We start from the raw sequence: 19527 nt of genomic DNA on the forward strand, positions 1-19527 counted from the left end.
ATATTAGAAATTGATATGATATTGATCTTCTAATGAGGTACACTAGCTAGGACGTTCGACAAGGATCTAGTGAGGGTGAGCAAGATGAGGAGATTGAGTGGATCAGAAACTCCTTAATTTTTTTTTTCAAATGCAAGAAATATAAGAAAGCTATCATTTTTTTACTTGTCCTTCCTTAATAAAGTAATCAATACTCCTCCAGTGTTTCCTTTGAAATCAAATGCTAGTTCACATTGGAGGATCATGATCTTTTATTGGCTACTTATCTAACTTAGAGTCCAATACAGTAAGACATGTAGTTGCTTATTAGCAGTACAAATTATTACAGACCACTATAAAAAGTATCATACATACTCACATCATAGCTCAACTATGTTAGAACATCAACTCTATCAGAAAATTATAAAATGATATAAAATCTAAATTAATGGCATTTTTAATATATACTGATAAAAAATTCTCACTATTACTATAAACTGGTATAGTGATATATATATATATATATATATATATATATATATATATATATATATATATATATATATATATATATATATATATATATATATATATATATATATATATATATATATATATATATATATATATATATATGGAGTGGGGGAGAGAGAGAGAGAGAGCGCTTGGTGGAGGCACATCTTTAGATATTGGGTTATGAACTAGAACAATGTTGCAAAAGAACAAGTAGATCAATATATCTGAATTAGATATTGATCTCATCAAGTAAAAGCTAGCCAACTTGAACCTGGGTAACTATGATTGAACCTAACAAAAATTAGCTTAACAATTCAAAATAATCTTAAGGACTTACATGAAATGGCTCAGAACTAATTGCAACTCAAGGTTTCTTTGCCTATTGAATATTGTTGGTTTGAGTTTGAATTTACTTTTACCATTCAAGATTAGATCTACAGTGACAAGTAAATCATTGATGATCATTATATCATGTACATTTGTATAAGGCCATTATTGTGAACCCATTAAACTAGTCAACCTGTGCTAATAGGTTTGTTCAACTTAAAACTCTTGCTTGAGTGGACTCTAGAACTCCAAGACTTAAAAGTCAAAATTATCCTTATCTTTTCTTTCTTTTTTTTTTTTTTTCTTATAGCAAAGACTACTGTATAGCAATGAACATGTTTGTCTTATCATGCCAAGTTCATCCAACTGAAAAAGAAAATGATTGGGTAAATGCATCATGAAGTAGATTTTGGTTCGTATGACAGATCACGATCCAGGTCATCCATAGACTTGAGGGCATGCATATGGTTAATTTTGGTTAGAGTAAAATTTGGTTATTTGTTATTCATATAATCAAAGCCATTTATAATCCATTGCAAAGAGGGACCTGTATATTTTCTCTAACTTCTATAGTTTGCTCTCCCTTGGGGAGTGTTGTAGCTTTGTTATCACTTGTTGGGAAAGGATTTCTTATAAGTACGAAATATGGATTTTCCCCAAGATCTCAACATCGGTGACGGTGTCGACACTGCAACAGCAAAAAATAAAATAAAATAAAATAAAAGACACAATTATATACGCAAATCAACCCAAGATTTATCTCTACGGGACATATAAGTTTCACTATGAAAAAAAAAAATAAGTACAAGAGGAAATTATATCTTCTCAACTCTCATACACAAATCTCCCTCTCAACAAGAAAAATTTGGTGATTCTTTGGCTCCAATCCCATTCAACATGCAAGGTTAAACATAACCCTCTTATGTGTGACCTCTTAAGCTTGGAAAGCTTCTTGCTATTATTGTTATATTTCTCATATTTTTCGTGAAGCTAATCAGGCAGCGGATTATTTGGCAACAAAAGCACTTACTGGGGAGGTACTGTGGGGCCAAGAAGATATAATCGACCCTTTGTTTACTGCAAGTCTTCAAGCTGATGCTTCCAATGTCTATTATATCAGGAAGGGTTGAAACGGGAAGGGACAAATGGGAAAATAGCTGGATGATGGTTTGGTTTCTGACCCTCATGCTGTTTCAATTTCATTTCTCCAATGCTTTTATTAGGGTTCTAATGGGCATGCTTTGTTGCTTCTGTGCCATTGGCACTAGGGGGTCTATCGGATTGTGTTTGCTGGTTTTCATCATGACCCTGTTTGGATTATGCTTTCCATGTGATTATTCACCTCTGGCCCATTATCTATTACTTTCCGATGTTAAGCTCCCAGATGATGGCTCAAATGAAAAAGATTCTGATGGGAAGCTATTGGTCATAGCCTTGTTTGGATTATACTGTGCATTTCATTGCAGGGCTCTGTCCTATTACTCTTGGGTTAATGCATTATTCTTCAACTCTCAGCTCCCACATGATGTTTCACTTGCCACCGATACTAACGGGAGAGTGGGCGCTCAGTATCCTATTGTTACAAGCTCTCATCAAGGAAGATTTGTTTTGAATATTTTTATAAATCATTGGGGAGGGCTGAATATTAGTTTCTGCATGATGCCTGCTAAGGGATTGCTCGTGTTCTTTTATACAAAAAGATCTAGAAATGAAGCTGCCTTACTTTACATCTGATTCTCAATATTATAATCAATCATCAATTTTCTGGATGGGTGGCTGTCTGGATATCTGCTGGTTTCAGCATACAGGCTTATGTTGTGGGCTGAGCTGTGCACTCTGTTTCATTCAATGGTGCCCATCTCATTTCGTCAGCAGGTTTTCAAAGGACTCGGCAAGATCTATAGCTATGGGGAGACCATGGAGTTTCAACATTATGTATCGGTTAAGGTTGGAGTTTACCTATTTTTGTATAGCCTGTATGGGTGTTTCTTCTGCTCTGTACTAGCATTTCCTTTTGAATTCAAGCCTTGTCCACCTTTTTCCACCAAAAACGTAAGAAGCATAACCCTCACGGATACTCCCACAACTCCTCCAAAGAGACTCTCTCGTAGGCCTACTGTGCCAGGATCTGCGACACCCTTAGACACTTTTTTATGATACTCTTGCTGCTACATCATGCCTCAGCCTCTACCTCTATGCTCACGGCCACTCCCATGCCCAGAATACTCTCGACTGCTGTTTGTCTGCTGCTCACGTCAAGCCACTAGACCTCTGCCTCCACGCTATCGGCCTTTTTTTTTTATGCCCAAAATCGAGTCTAGATTGAAATCAGACGCTTGGCAACCCCTACAAGCTCCCATGCCCATAAGATTGCGACGGCATCAAGATCTGGCCATTGGATCATGGAAAAAATATCTAGACCGTGCATGGACCACGCATAGCATGAACCGGCCCATCTCTGCTCATGCCGTGTGTCGCGCACTCGTTCGCACGCACATGAGATGCGATAAAAGGGATTTGCATCGCGGCGGTCCATGGAGGATGCGTGGACCATGTCTCCTCTCGCGATCCACAATGGACAGCATTACACAGACCGCACCGCATGGGCGCGTGCCTAGAACATGTGCCCATGCGTGTTCTGGGCTGCACACCCAGCTGGGCCATGCACGTCTGTGCGCTCGCACTGGCCCAGCGCACAGCAGGCCCTGCTTAGGCCGTGCGCATTGCAACGGGCCTGTGGGCCACTTCATTGTGAGCCTCGTGCTGCATCTTCTAGGTTTCTCTGTCTTGGACTTCTTTCTTACTGTGGATCGAATTCGAGATGCCAACACTCAACAATCTCCATCTCGACTCGACATTCGATCTCCACCTAATTTTGAGAGCTTCTGTATCTTTACGCCTCCATGCCTTAGGGCAAATACCTGACTGCTCTTGGATGGACAAATATGAGAGTCGAGCTAGGTCACTCGATCCCATCTCCATCATATGCTGTGATTTGTTTGACCTGAAATCTACTCGAAGTAATCTTCTATGACAATAAGAACTTCACCTTGCGACATTGTCTGCCATCCTTCCCAGTCTCTCGTCTCGTGCCCGATCCACCATATCTGGAGCTCCACCTCACTCTGAGCTCCCACTGGCTCCAAAAACTCCACCTCGCATCGAGCTCCCTATCAAGAGGTAATATCCTCCATACCTCTTTTCCTTCATCACAACCCTACTACCATGCAGAACTTTTAAAATTCCATCATTAACTCTCCACCTGTAGCTGCTTGAATTCAATCTGCTCAGTGAAATCAAATTATTCCTAAAGCTGGGTATATATCGGACCTCACCCAACTTCATCATTGCTTCATCATGTGTCTATAAGCTGATAGTTCTAACGTCCTTCATCGCATAACTCGATCCATCCGACAGATGAACAATATCCTCACTACTTTTTAGAGAGTCAGATAGCTCTTCTCTGTAATAAACATGATGCGAACATGCAAAATCCAGAATCCACTGTGGAGAATAAGTAGATACCTCATCTATCATCAGAAGAATATTATCACTATCTTCTGTATCACTATCTTGGACCACCATCGCCACAGTAGCCTTCGTCTGATCTCTGAGTTGTGGGCAATCTCTAACTCGATGTCCCAACTCGTCACATCTGTAACATCTGATTTTGCTCGAATCTCTCATCTTGGATTTGGATTGTCCACCTTGCGATCCTTTGCCCCTTCATTTTCTAGCACCACCATCTTCAGTCATTGCCAAAGCCGAGGTGCTATCGAAACTCGAGGCTCAGTTCTTCCGCCTAGAACCTCATTCTAGAGAGGTACAGAAGTGACGTTCTCCATCTTGATGGTGCTCTTCCCCACTAGAAGAGCAGACACTAAAGATTCAAAAGCAAGAGGAAGCAATGAATGTAAGACCAACGCCCTAGTCTTCTCCTCAACCTTCTCACCAATGCTGAGGAGATCAGTGAAGATCTTCTGAAAGTTACTAAGATGCTTCTGCACGCTCTATCCCTCGCTCATCCGCAGCTGGTAGAACTGTTTCTAGAGAAAAAGAGTGTTGATGAGTGATTTTGTCAGTATATCTCCTCGAGCTTCGTCCACAGTGCTGTCGGAGAAGTCTCGCTAAGCATATAGATCACTGCATCATCCATCAAGTACAAATAAATCGTACTCACCGCTTGCATATAGAGCCACCTCCAATCCTTCTCCTCCATAGTAGTCGGCTTTTCTTTGCATAAGAGAGCATCGATTAATCCTTGCTGGATGAGTACATCTTTCATTCTCGCTTGCCGTAGAAAAAAATTGTTCTTCCAATCATATTGGTTGATCTCCACCTTGATTGAGTCTATCTTCTCCATCTTTTTCAACCTCGATCAATACTGCTGCAACTTGGACAACTGCACGCTCTGGTACCAGAGAGCACATATAGAGAGAGCAAGTAAGAATTTAGTGATTGTTTTTCAATTTTCATCTAGTTTATTTAGTTCTTTTAACCTGATAAAATGTGATGCATTCATCTTACAGATCTATTCTTTTGGACGCCATCAGATTGTTTGATGTTTGAGTATGGCTTTGCATGAGCTCAGGTCATTCATTGTAGTGATTAGGTTTGAAGCTATGTCAAGAACCAACTATGATCTTTCTTTCCTTTTCCCTCTCTTATATATAACTTTGTAGAGAAATTTTTTATCCACCACCTCTGATGGAGAAAAATCACACCGCTTCATTTGATTGGATCAATTTTTTATTTTTTTGATGAAAATACCATTTCTCTTCAAAATATAGAAACTCATAATAACCAACAGAATATCATATAAAAATACAGAAAGTCATATATATCTTTCAAGATATCATAAAATAAAAAAAAATTATAATTACTTTCTGATGCCTTATATGACATCCTGGATAATGTTATGACATTCTGTGCTTAGTATGATATTTTGTGTCAGTGATATTACTTTTCAATAATTGTTCATAGGATGTAAAAGGATGTCATAATATGTCATATCATTATTATGATGTCTTATTATTTTTTATGATATCCTGTTGATTGTTATGATATTCTGTTATTATTTATGACATTCTGGTCAAACAAGAGAAAAATAGAATAATAAAAGGATAAGAATATTTTAATCAAAAAAATTGAAAAAAAAAATTAAATTATATTAAATATCTGTTCTATTATTAATTACGTTATATGGTTCAATTGAATGAAATAGTATACTTTTTTTTTCTACAAGAGATAGAGACGATGGACAAAAAAATTTCTCTATCTTTATAACTTCTCCCATATACAGAGAGAGAGAGAGAGAGAAAATAATATAATAAAAATGCTTTAGTAATTCATAGTATTACTCAACAAAAGATGGTTGGCGTGTTCTCACTGCACTTTTTGAATTGACATCATAACAGTGCCATTGATGAAAGCAAAATGATAGGTACAGGGCACCTAACTGACTTTGTTTGAGTAACTATTACGAGTTACCGTAGCATTTATAAAGGCCATGAGTACAAAGCAATGTGTCTCTTGTGTCACCTCATACCTCTACCTTTTCAGCCTTCATAAAGGCGTTAGTTGGTCAGGTGAGATTTCTCACTATCAATGCTATGAATGACTGACCATAGAAGGCTTTCTCCTTCAATAGTGGAGACTCTTTTGTTCATTTGATTGTTCCAATCCCAATCTCATGCCAACTAATGTAGAATGTAGATATATTTAGACATACCTGCATATTGATATCTTATTAGATCAAGTAGAGTGGTGTGAAACAAAAATCATCCTTATTATGGAAGGATGGTAAATAGTATTGACCAATGTAATGGTTGTCTAATACCCTGTAACGTGTGAACAAAGATTAGATAAATGGTGACCCGTCTGCCGAGCAATGGTGCAAAATATTTGCTGAAAATTATTGCAGTTACAGTTCTATGAAAGGTTGCAAGCTATATTGACCATTGTAAGATTCCCTATAAAGAAATTGAATTAGGACACTGTGTGACAATGGATGGGAAATGAAGAGTTGTCTATGGAATCAAGCAGCTGTATATGAATTGGTCATATTTCATTGTTCATGATATTGGATGATCAAATGCCAAAAAATTACAGCATTTTGAATTGCTAGCGCTTCCGCTTCAACTACTTTCTCGACCAAAATGAATTGCTGGCATTTACAAATCGATAAGTTTTAGGGTTATAAGAAACACTACATGATACATGCAGTAACATATATTTCTATCATAGCAAAAAGTAATAGTATATAAGACTTGTTGGGACAAGTCAACCAATTTCCGACTTCAACTCTACATCGATCACATGAACACATTATGCCGACTCACAATCGGTGAACCGATCTACAGTCAGCTACTATCAACCATCAACTAACAATTTGGTTAACTCCCGATCGAAGACCATCGGCATATCAGAGTTACCAGCCGTTACTCATTCAGATCTGCTACCGACTTATCAGTATTATCGACATATAGTCGGCCTATCTGCTTAACATACCCTAACTGCTATGAACGGTTATCGACTACGTGTTACGACTATTAATGAGAATAAACAGCCCACTAACTCAACGATTATAGTTCGATAATTTAGCGCCATAAAAAGTGGGACCACGTGTTCGATGATTATATCAGATCATCTATAAAAGGAGAGGTAAACGAGTAGCACAGATAAGACAATTCTGGGCTAACACTCTGCCACTCTCAACATTCTTATTAGCTGTTCACCAACCCCCTCTCTGGCTTAAGCATCAAAGGATCCCTGTCGGACACAACTTCGGTCTATGAGGACTTTGTCTTGCAGGTATTCTTCACCGACAACAGACGACAGAGAGTTGACCGCAACAGATTGACGCATCAGGTATGGAGAGACTACAATCAACCATGCCAAGAACCAGAGCACAACATTCAACTAGATTGACGAGCCAGTCTTCCCATCGGGAAGATGTTCCCCCTCCACCTCCAGTGGTAGAGTCCAGTTTTTTGCGTCCTGTGGTTACCACGGATGCACAGATTGCTGCACTCGTACATCAAACAAAAATTTTGATGGAAGCGGTTCAAAGCCTCCAGTAGCAGCAAATCCAACAGCAGCAGCAAACCCAACAGTAGCAGCAGCCATCAGTAGAGCAATCGATGGCTCAATTAGTGCCATCTAGGCACAGTCGCTGTCCTCTGCGGTGCTCACCCTCCTCATCTTCGGAGCGACCATCTCGACACTCTCACCTAGATGAACAATCGCATTCTCGATACTTTCATCATGCCACCCACCATTCGCGACATTCTCCATCTCCTTCTCGTGCACACAGTATCAAAAAGAGAAAACGGCCACGGATGCCTTCTGCTTCTCCTTCTTCGAGCACTTCAGGGGATTCCACTTCTAGAGTTTTTCAGCAATGGCCGCTTGACGACTATGAATGCAAGTTCTGAGAAATTGATCATTAGCTCATCCGACTTTAGATAGAAGGTCGGAAGTCTTTCAATGACTACGACTTCCACACTGCCCAGCCTCTCTCTCGATGTATCTTGGATGAACCGATTTTCTCTCGATTCAAGATGTCGTAGATGAAGACATACGATGGCTCCACTGACCCGATCGACCACTTGAAGAGCTATAAGGCTCTCATGATGATCCAGAGGGCAACCGACGCCCTCTTATGTATTGGCTTTCCGGCAACTCTTCGGAAGGCTACTCAAACATGGTATTTTGGGCTTCAGTCGAGGAGCATTAACTCTTTCGAGCAGCTTGAGTATTTTTTTGTGGTCCACTTCAGTACTAGTCAAAGGCCGCCATGGACATCCGACAGTCACTTCTCAATCAAGGTGAGACAGAGACATTGAGAGACTTTGTGGCTCATTTCAATACAGCCACACTTGAGGTCAAGGACCTCAACGAAGATATGGCTATATCGATCATGAAAAGGGGTCAGAGGGGATTCAGATTTACTTACTCTCTAGATAAAACTCTCCCTCGGATCTATGTTGAATTTCTAGAGTACACGTATAAGTACATTCGTGTGGATGAAGCTGCTTCTGACTGACGCCAAACAGACAGAAAAGGTCAGAAGAAGAAACAAAAGAAAAGTGAAGCTCCGACCAAATCAAATAGGCCAATTGTCAAAAAAAATAAACGAGTTTCACCTCGACGACGGAGTCCAAAGCCGAACAACTATGGCAGGTATGACTCCTACACTCCTCTCTCTACTCTCCATGTGCAGATTCTGATGGAGATTGAAGAAGAGGAGTATTTACGACACCCCCACCAATGAAAGCACCATCGAGGAGCCAAGACAGAAAGAAGTATTGTCGGTTCTATCATGATCATGGTCATAATATCGAATAGTACATCCAGCTCAGGGATGAGATAGAGGTCTTGATTCGACGAAGCTATCTTAAAAAATTCCGACGTGATCACTCGACTCAACCTACCATCGACCAACAACCTTAGCTGCAAGCTGAGGAGACACTCAATAATCGACCAACGATGGGAGTAATCAACATGATCTTTGGAAGATAGAAGAACTGAGGGGCAACTTCCAAAGAAAAGTCGACGAAGAAACGATGACTTGATAATGTAATAACTTTTTCAGAAGAAGATGTTTGAAAAATTCAAACTCTCCATGATGATGCTGTTGCTGTCTCGACAATAATAGCTAATTATGATGTAAAAAAAATTTAGTGGATAATGAAAGCTTGATGGATGTATTATTTTACTCGACTTTCTCTCGAATGCGACTACCGACTGATCGACTTAGAAGAGTTTCGATGTCATTAGTCAGTTTCACAGGAGATGCAGTCACTATAGAGAGAGAAATCACTCTCCCATTAACCACAGGGATTGAACCACAATATAATACTATTCTCATGACATTCACGGTTGTCCGAGTTTTCTCAGCTTATAATGCCATACTCGGACGATCTGGATTGAATATTCTGAGAGTAATAGTTTCAACTTATCATCTACTAGTCCAATTTTCGACAAAAAATAGAGTCAAAAAGATACGTGAAGATTAACAACTTGTCCGACGCTGCTTCCTAGTTTCCACACAATAATCCGAAGACTCTTTATCCATCGATAAATTGGATCAAAGAGAAAATGAAGAGAGGAGTGAACCAGCCGATCAACTGGTTTCCATCCCATTAAAAAAAAAGATCTTGAAAAGATGATCCAAATTGGATCGCAGCTACCTGATTTGGAGCGGCAGCAACTAATAAATCTACTTAGGGCAAACATCGATATTTTTGCTTGGTCGACTACTGATATGCCAGGTATTCCTCCGGAAGTAATAACCCATCGGTTAAATATTAATCCAAAGGTTAAGCCAATGAGACAAAAGAAAAGGTCTTTTATTCTTGAAAGATAGAAGGTCATCGACGAAGAAGTCGACAAGCTCTTCGCAGCTGGCTTCATCAAAGAAGCTACCTATCCCGATTGGCTCGTCAATGTAGTGATGGTGAGAAAGGCCAATGAAAAATAGAGAATGTATATCGACTACACAAATCTAAATGAAGCTTGTCCGAAGGATAGTTTTTTTTTACCGAAGATTAATCAACTAGTTGATGCGACTTCGAAGTACTGACTCTTAAGCTTTATGGATGCCTTTGCAGGCTATAATCAAATTTGGATGGCACCTGAAGATGAGGAGCATACAGCCTTCGTAACCGACAAAGGCATCTACTGCTATAAAGTAATACCTTTCGATTTAAAAAATACTAGAGCCACATATCAATGGCTAGTCAACAAAATCTTCAAGACACAGATCAAATGAAATATGGAAGTGTATGTGGATGACATACTGGTGAAAAGCCCTCAAACTATGGACCTTGTTCGGGATGTAGATGAAGCCTTCAGCACACTTCAACGACATCAGATGAAGTTGAACCCGATAAAGTGTGCGTTCGGAGTAACTTCTGAAAAGTTCTTTGAATTTCTTATGTCTCAATAAGGAATTAAGATCGGTCTCGAAAAAATAAAGGCTATCATCAACATGAAGCATCCTAGTTCCAAGAAAGAGATACAGAAGCTTAACGAAAGAATCACCACACTCAATCGATTCATATCAAGGTCGATAGAAAGATGCTTGCCTTTTTTCAAGATTTTGAGACAATCAAACGACTTCATATGGTCAAACGAGTATCGATAATCCTTCGAAGATCTAAAAGATATTTGAAATCTTCACCGCTGCTTACAAAATCAAAGGTCAGAGAAACTTTGTATCTTTACTTGTCAACATCAATAGAAACAGTTAATTCGATGCTTGTCCAAGAGGATGAAAACTGAATTCAACAATCAATCTACTACACTAGTAAGATGCTTCACAATGCTAAAGTGAGATATTCAAAAGCGGAGAAGATGATCTATGCTCTGATCATTTCATCACAACGACTCTGTCCATACTTTCAAGCACACTCTATCATTGTCTTGATGGATCAGTCATTGAAAGCAATCTTGCATCGACCTGATACATCGGGTCGAATGACAAAGTGAACAATAAAGCTCGATAAATTTGATATACAATATTTCCTACGTCCATCAATGAAGGCGCAAGTTTTAGCCAACTTCATCACCAAATGTATAGCACCAGATAATAATCCTGAGAATGAAGTTAATGACAAAATAAAGCAGGCCACAACTCTCGAACCCAACTTGACTTTGGCATGGGTGCTACATATTGATGGAGCATCTAATGCACAGGACAGTGGGGCCGGTCTCATTCTCACCAATTCTAAAGGGGTTATTACTGAATATGTCTTTCAATTCAACTTTAAAGCTTAGAATAATCAAGCTGAGTATGAAGCACTCTTAGTTGGCTTAAAAATTACTAAGGAGCTTGATATCGACTCTGAAGATCTTCACCGACTCACAACTGATTGCCGGACAGATTAAGGACGAGTTTGAAGTTTGAGATCCCGTTATGATGAAGTATCTTCAGAAGATGAAAGATCTCACATCAACTCTAAAATATTTTAAAATCTTTCACATCTCGAGGTCAGAAAATACTCGAACCGATGTACTTTCATGACTCGTAACCTCCTCTTTCAACTCATTGGCTCAAACATTCGTAGAATGCCTTGAACAGTCGAGTATTGATAAAATCGAGAAAGTGCTACAAATCACTGATGAGCCAAGCTAGATGGATCCGATTATCCAGTACATGACTGATGAAACTCTCCCTACGGATCCCTAAGAAGCCAAACGACTCAGATAGACGGTCTCTCAATATATTTTGATGAATGATCAATTATAAAAAAGGTCATTCTCTCTTTTCTTACTGAAGTATTTTGGATCGACAGATGCCGACTATGCACTCAGAGAAATTCATCAAAAAATTTATGAAAATCACTTGGAAGGTAAATCACTAGCTTACAAAGTCCTTTGATAAAGATATTATTGGCCCACCATGAAGAAAGATGCAGCTGAATTTATCCGAAGGTATAAACCATGTCAGAAATATGGAAATATACAACACTAACCAGTCAGTCAGTTGACATCAATTATTACACCATGGTCCTTCGCACAATGAAAAATTGATATTTTTGATCCTTTTCCCCCAGCATCTGATCAAAGAAAGTTCATAGTGGTCACCATCGATTACTTCACCAAATGGGTGGAAGCTGAATCTCTAGTATAAATCACTGAAAGTAAGATGAAAGACTTCATTCAGAAATCAATCATATGTAGATTTGGTCTATTACACACCATCATCACTGATAATGGTTAGTAATTCGATAATCAGAATTTCAAAGAGTTCTGTGCGAAATTTCACATTACGTACAAGTTCATATCAGTTGGCCATCCACAATCTAATGGAGAGGTGAAAGTAACAAATTGAATAATTCTACATGGACTCAAGACCAGACTGAATGAAGTTAAAAGCCTCTGGATGAAAAAATTATATCCGATCTTATAGGTATACCGAAGGACTCCTCGTATACCAACAGGAGAATCGTCATTCAATCTGACTTATGGAACAGAAGCAATGATCCCACTTGAGATCGGCTTACCATCAGCAAGGGTAGAACAATATAGTGAGCCGAGTAATTCAGAATGTCAGAGAACTGATCTAGATCTATTTTCAGAAGTCTGACAACAAGCTCAACTTTGGATGGCAGCATATCGGCAAAGAATAGCCCAATATTATAATGCAAAAGTTAAAACCAAAGGTCTTCCATCCAGGAGATCTGATCCTAAGAAAAATTGAAATTTCAAAATCTCTGGATCAGAAAAAGTTATCTCTGACTTGGGAAGGGCCTTACAGAATAACTGAAACACTTAGACCAGATGCATATCGGCTAGAAACCCTTGAGGGAGCAGCTATTCTTCGAACGTGGAATGCTGACAACCTAAAGATGTATTATCAATAAAGCTGTTCATATGTACAATATTCAGAATGAAATATTGAATTTCAGAATTATGAAAGCATTGGTCAACTACAAAGTGAGTTTAGACTGATAAATGGATTGTCAATTTTTATTGACTATATTTTAATTTTTTACTGTAAAAACCGACATATCGACTATATTTCGACTTTCACTGTAAAAGCCAAAATACCAACTATATCTCGATACTGACTATATCTCGACTTTCTACTGAAAAAGTCGACTCTAATCGAATAACTATTATGTCGACTTAGTTCTAACTAAGCGAAATACTATGCCAATATGATCCAGATCGAATTGAAATTATACCGACTTAACTACAGTCGGTCGAAGGATATTCGACTTGCCACCGATTATCAAATAACTAGACATACTAACTCGACTACAGTCGATTGAAGGATATTCGGCTTATTATTGTTTATCCTAATACCTAAAAGGTAATGTCTATTAACATTTGACTAATGGAGGAATTCTATAAGTACGTTTGGCTTGCGATCAATATTCGATAGTTAAATAGTAATGCTACGACATTACAAACACAGAAGAAAGAGTTGGTACTTAGAAAAATTTTCTTTCATTTCATTGGAAAAAGATTACAAAATTGGACCAAAGTTCGATTACAAAAGTATCTGATTACAAAAAAAAAAATAAAAATATTACACCGATCACCAGTCGTTGTCTCTATCTCTTTGCTCCGGTGTAGCATCGGCCACTTGAACAACTTCTGGTACTGTCGGTGCTCTATCTTCAGTCGGTGTGACCTCTTCTTCAGTAGCTTCATCTTTCAGAACAGGAAGAATGATGCCACTCAAGTCCAAATTTGGGTACAACTTTCTAATCGTATCTCGGCCATCTTCGTACCAATGCAATAAGAAGCGAACCAATCTTCGAGGATTTTTTCTTTGAACTCTTCAGAATTCTTGAAGTTCTTAATGGCATGGTTCAAAGACTCCCTTGCCGACTCTACTTTCGCTCTCACCAACTCTGCATCAGCTCTTGCGGAAGCCGACTCATCATCGGCTAGTGCCAACCTTTCCAGGGTAGCCTGATGTCTTCCATGTTCAGCTTCGAGTTCTTCTATACAACCATTCCATTCTCATCGAAGCCGATGGATAGAATGCTTCTTGCTCTTGACTCGTGACTCAAGAGACAAGACATTCTGATGAGCCGACTCAAGTTCGGCTCCAGAAGATTGAAGATCAACGATTAGACGGAAGATTTCTTCTTGAAGCTTCGCCTCATGCTCGGTCGCCGCCTGGAGTTGCTTAAGGACAGCTGTCTTCTCAACATTAGCGGCTGCCATTCTGTCCATCTATGATCGATGGAAGTCGGCAATGTTCTGATAGTCATGCATGTCATGTGCCCACTGAAAATAAAAGACGAACCAAGTCAGATCAGATCAAAAAAAAATTGTTGAAGAACTTACCCCGAGTATCATCGGATAGAAAGAAGCAAATATTTTGACTACTGTTCGATTCTTTCTATTCTTCCGATCAGTCGGGAGAAAAGCAACTTGGATGAGCTGCTTGGCCAATGCAGGATTGGTTAAGGCCGACCCATCCTCAGAAACTCGGATGTCAAATAAGATTGAGTGGCCTGCCGACGATCCGTCATCTGTCGAAGTTGCTGGCACCTTCCCCCGATCTCCTGTCAGCAGCCCCGCACTTGAGAATGTGGGGAAATCAGAGCTCGACTGCCCCCGAGATGGTTCCGATGGAGGAACGATCGGCGTAGCCGTTGATTCTCGACTGCGACTTTTGTCACGATCCGAACTTCAGCTGGTGGAGCTGTCGATTATACTGCTGCAGCTCTGTCTTCTTCTGTCGCCCCAGCTTCAATAGACAGCACCTCTGGGAGCATTGTCAGGGCCGACAATGCTAAAACTGGCTCAGGAACCAATACCGATGGTGCATCAGATTCCCTCATCGATGCTGATGAAGGAGCTGCCCGACCCTTCTTCAGTGATCGGGAGGGTCCAGTTTCGGATGCTGCTTTCTTCTTGACAGCATGCTGATGAATATCGATGGTCGATACTCATGTCTTTGGCTGCATAGCTGTAATCAGAACAAAAAGTCAGTATAGTTCAAAAATAAATAAAGAAAAAATAAAAATGATCAACTTTGCTATATCTAAGGAAGTGACCGAACTAAGACCGACATCGTAGAGAGCTTATTCGATCATCAGCTCTCTCTGCGGCGGTACTGTCATATCCTTCAGTCAGTGAAAATCCTCCTGATCGTCAACCTCCACCCGACTGTTCTCATTAGGGCCGATCCTTCGATCACCCCAGCATGAAGGAAAGTCCCAGAGAAGAGAAGAGAAAATAAAAAGAATTGGTTCTTCCATCCATGAATGGAGGATGGAAGACCGGTGATGAAGGAAAGACCTTTTCTTAAGTTGAAGAACCATCAACCCTGGATCTTAGGATAGAGATGAAGAACAAAGAAGGTATGAAAAAGAAAAGAATGAGATTTGATCGATATTAACCGACATAGCAAAGCAAAACTAATTATTAGTCGGATCGAATTCGATGCCAGCTGAGCAGGGCAAAGACCGTAGTAGTCAAGCAAATTTTAGACGAACTTCAAAATCGAAAATCAAAGACTGACCCGAAGAACTTCGACATAGAAAGTCATCCTGATCCGGAGGAGGAGAGTTCATCCGACCATCAAAGCCAGGAGCAAATAGCTGATACTGCTCCGAGATACGATACTGCTCCTGGAGCCGCTCAACATTAGATCCAGATAGGGAAGAAACTTTCACTTTTGGACCTAAAGGAGATTCGTCGGCCAAATTTTTTGACCGACTATCCCGACTAGAAGAAGCCCTAACCATGAAAAACTAAAGAAGATCTTGAAACAAAAAGGAGAGATGAATTCAAAGGACGAAAAACTGGACCTGAAAGCTAAAAAGAAAGCAGAGAAGAGACCCTGGAGCTCTCTGGTATTAGGGCGACCTTCCGACAGAGCTTCCACAGCAAAGAATTGGTGACAAAATGAAAAGTAAAAATTTGGCTGAAACCAACCCTATATAATAGGATCCATCAACGGTCTAGATGAAGGCGGTCGAATCGAAATCTCATCAGATGACGATACGTGGCAACATCTGGACCAACCATTGATCGAACGGTTCGACGCACCTATTCATGATCGTGCCATCTCACCATCATCTGCGTAAACTGCTCCGACCCAATAGTATTCAGACACGTGGTCAAGATCTACTAGTCAGAATTGTATCGTCTAGCACCAAATTATTTTTCTGAAACGACGTCCAGTACCAAATTGTCCTGTCGAAATGACAGCCCAATAATGATTCTGCAGCAACTGAAAAGATAAAACAACTGGAGAACTCTTATACTCTAAAAAGACTAGCAATCAAGTCGGGGCTCGAGGCAACACGTGATGACTCTCTTCATCTAACGTGACAGACCACATGATAATGTACACGTCGGATTACCTTGGATTTGAGAGTGGAGGGCAACTATTGGGATAAGTCAACCAATCTCCGACTCCGACTCTACATCAGCCGCATAAACACATTATACTGACTCACGATCGGTGAACCGACCTACAGTCAGCTACTATCAACCATCAACTAATAATTTGGTTAACTTTCGATCGAAGACCATCGGCATATCAGAGTTACTAACCGATGTTCATTCAGGTCTACTACCAACTTATCAGTATTACCGACATATAGTCGGCCTATCTGCTCAACATACTCTAACCGTTATGAATGGTTATCAACTACGTATTACGTCCATTAATGAGAATAAACAATCCACTAACTTCATAATTATGGTTCGATAATTTAGCATCATAAAAAGTGAGATCAGGTACTCGACGGTTACATCAGAATCATCTATAAAAGAGGAGATAAACGAGCAGCACGGATAAGATAATTCTGGACTAAGACTCTGCCACTCTCAATATTTTTATTAGCTATTCACCAACCCCTTCTCTGACTTAAGCATTGAAGGATTTTTGCTGGACACAACTCCGGTTTATGAGGATTTTGTCTTGCAGGTGTTTTTCACCGACAACAAGCGACAGGGAGTTAACCGTAACAAGACTAAAACCAAACCATGATATAAGGCTGCGATAAAATATCCCATTAAGAGTTAAAACAGCAAATCAACCAATGTACAGGGAATCCAACATCGGAGCATAACAGGATACCAAGGAGACAAACTATAATCTGTTGAATATAAGAAACCCAGTAGCGTAAAAGATAAGCATTCATCCCATGTTTTTAGAAATAAATCCAACAACGAAAGAAGATCCTCTTCCAATAATTGTTTACACGTACTAAACACTTACAACACTTATGATAAGAAGTTCTCCTAATTACTTATATATATTACAACAAGAAGTACTATAATTCCAATCCAAAGCTTATTTGTCTTGATATTACTCTCAATTTATTCATTAATCTTACATTACATTTTTCTTAACTCCACCCTCAAATCATTTTTTTTTATCTCTTGAAGTTAATTTTCAACTATTATTGAAGAACAATCTCTGGATTGATCATCTATTGGCAAGCACCAAGCTATAAAATAATATTCTTCGCAATTATAATATGATTTATTTGGATTTTTTTGAGAATCTAAAATTTTTATTGAAGACATCCAACTACAATGACAAACCTTGTTGTAATGATCCAACGAAGGTGGACTGGTACTAATACAAGCATTGGACCCTTGTGAATAAAATAAGATAAAAATAATCATGAATAAATTAATAAATTATAGTTGAGAAGAATTTAGATTTGATTAGTACAGTAAGTTAACATCTCTTCACTATTCTTGTAATCATCACCTTTGCGCAGGTGTGTCCACACCCCTTGAAAAGGTATCACATTAGGCAGAAGATGATCCAAAAAATGAAGGTTTACTCTTCAAAGTGCTGCGGACTACTGTGAATCAATTCAGGGGTCTGCAACTACATCTTTGGAGAAAGGAAAACCAATGTATTTCACCTTTAATGCAATCCTTACAAGAGGGAGAGTTTGAAACTCATTACTCATGGATAGTTTCGATCAAAAAAATAAAAGAAATATGATTTTCTTCACTAACATCAGGTGACAGTTTTTGATGAATAATCAAAAGAAATGGTTTGGATCTATTAAGATCAAAATTTTTTTGATAGCTGAAAGGGAGAGGGCGAAGTTTGGTGGGATCAAGTGGAGATGGTTCCAACACAGGGATTGGGCTAGATCTAGTATTTTGGTGCAAGGAGAGAGCATAGTACAGTGGGATTGGGTAAGATCCATAAACATCAAACAATAGGATATGGAGAGAATGAAGTGGGTTTCGATTAATATGGCACAAATCTGGAGTTGGAGCCTAAAGTTGTCACATGAGGAGCTAGAGGCTGGTGGGGGGTCGGGAGGACACAAATAGTGCATGGGAGTTCAATTTTGTTATATAAGGATCCGAAGATTGGTGGGGGCTTGGGAGGATGCGGATGGCACATTGGAGCCCAAGGTTGTCATATGAGGAGTCATACACTATTGACAATAGGGGGCTCAAGTGAATGCCTATAGGGCATGAGGAGATATTCTCTAGCGATGCTAGTGGGATTTCTCTCTTTAGAAAGAGATGAAAGGAGAGGATCCATTTCTCAATCTTTCATTATCTTTTTTTTTTTAAGTAATCTCTCTCTTTTGTTACTTAAAAAAATAGAATGATCATGTTGGAGCGAACAGAGCTCCATTCAAAATTTTCTACCACAAGATGTTCTTTCTCTTGCACCTTTGGATTTTAGATGTGTCTATTTTTGGTTGGTGTGGTCCACAGATCATGCAATAGACCTAGTTCAACCAGTAATCTTTCATAGTTGCAAGACCCTCCAACAATCTCGTTTAATTATTTGTTAAATTTGAAAGAACCATATGCTTAGAAATTATTGATTTGGTTGATTTCTTATCACACAATTATGCTAGCTATCTGAGAAGGTTTCTAATCAAAGAACTAGGTATATGTGAGTAGATTGAAACATTAATTATTTATTATAAGTTTAAAAATGAAATAAGTTTCATTTTATAGTACCCATAGGTCATCATCTGCATTAGCAACATAGTTGATTTTTTTTTGGCTAAGATGTACTTCTTGTTTAGCATTCAAGACTAGTCATTTTTAAGCACTTGCTAGTACTTCAAGTAGCACAAAGCCACAAATTTCCTCATACCATTTAGCCCCCATTGTTATAATCCCACATTGACTAATCAAAAGGGTGCCACATGGATTTGTTAGCTTGGTCTAATTCTCCTTCCAACAGTTTAAGTTTTTGGACTGTGAGTTTATAACAAGTGATAT

The sequence above is a fragment of the Elaeis guineensis genome, chromosome 12 (assembly GCF_000442705.2).
Source record: "Elaeis guineensis isolate ETL-2024a chromosome 12, EG11, whole genome shotgun sequence".
NCBI classification, from domain to species: domain Eukaryota; kingdom Viridiplantae; phylum Streptophyta; class Magnoliopsida; order Arecales; family Arecaceae; genus Elaeis; species Elaeis guineensis.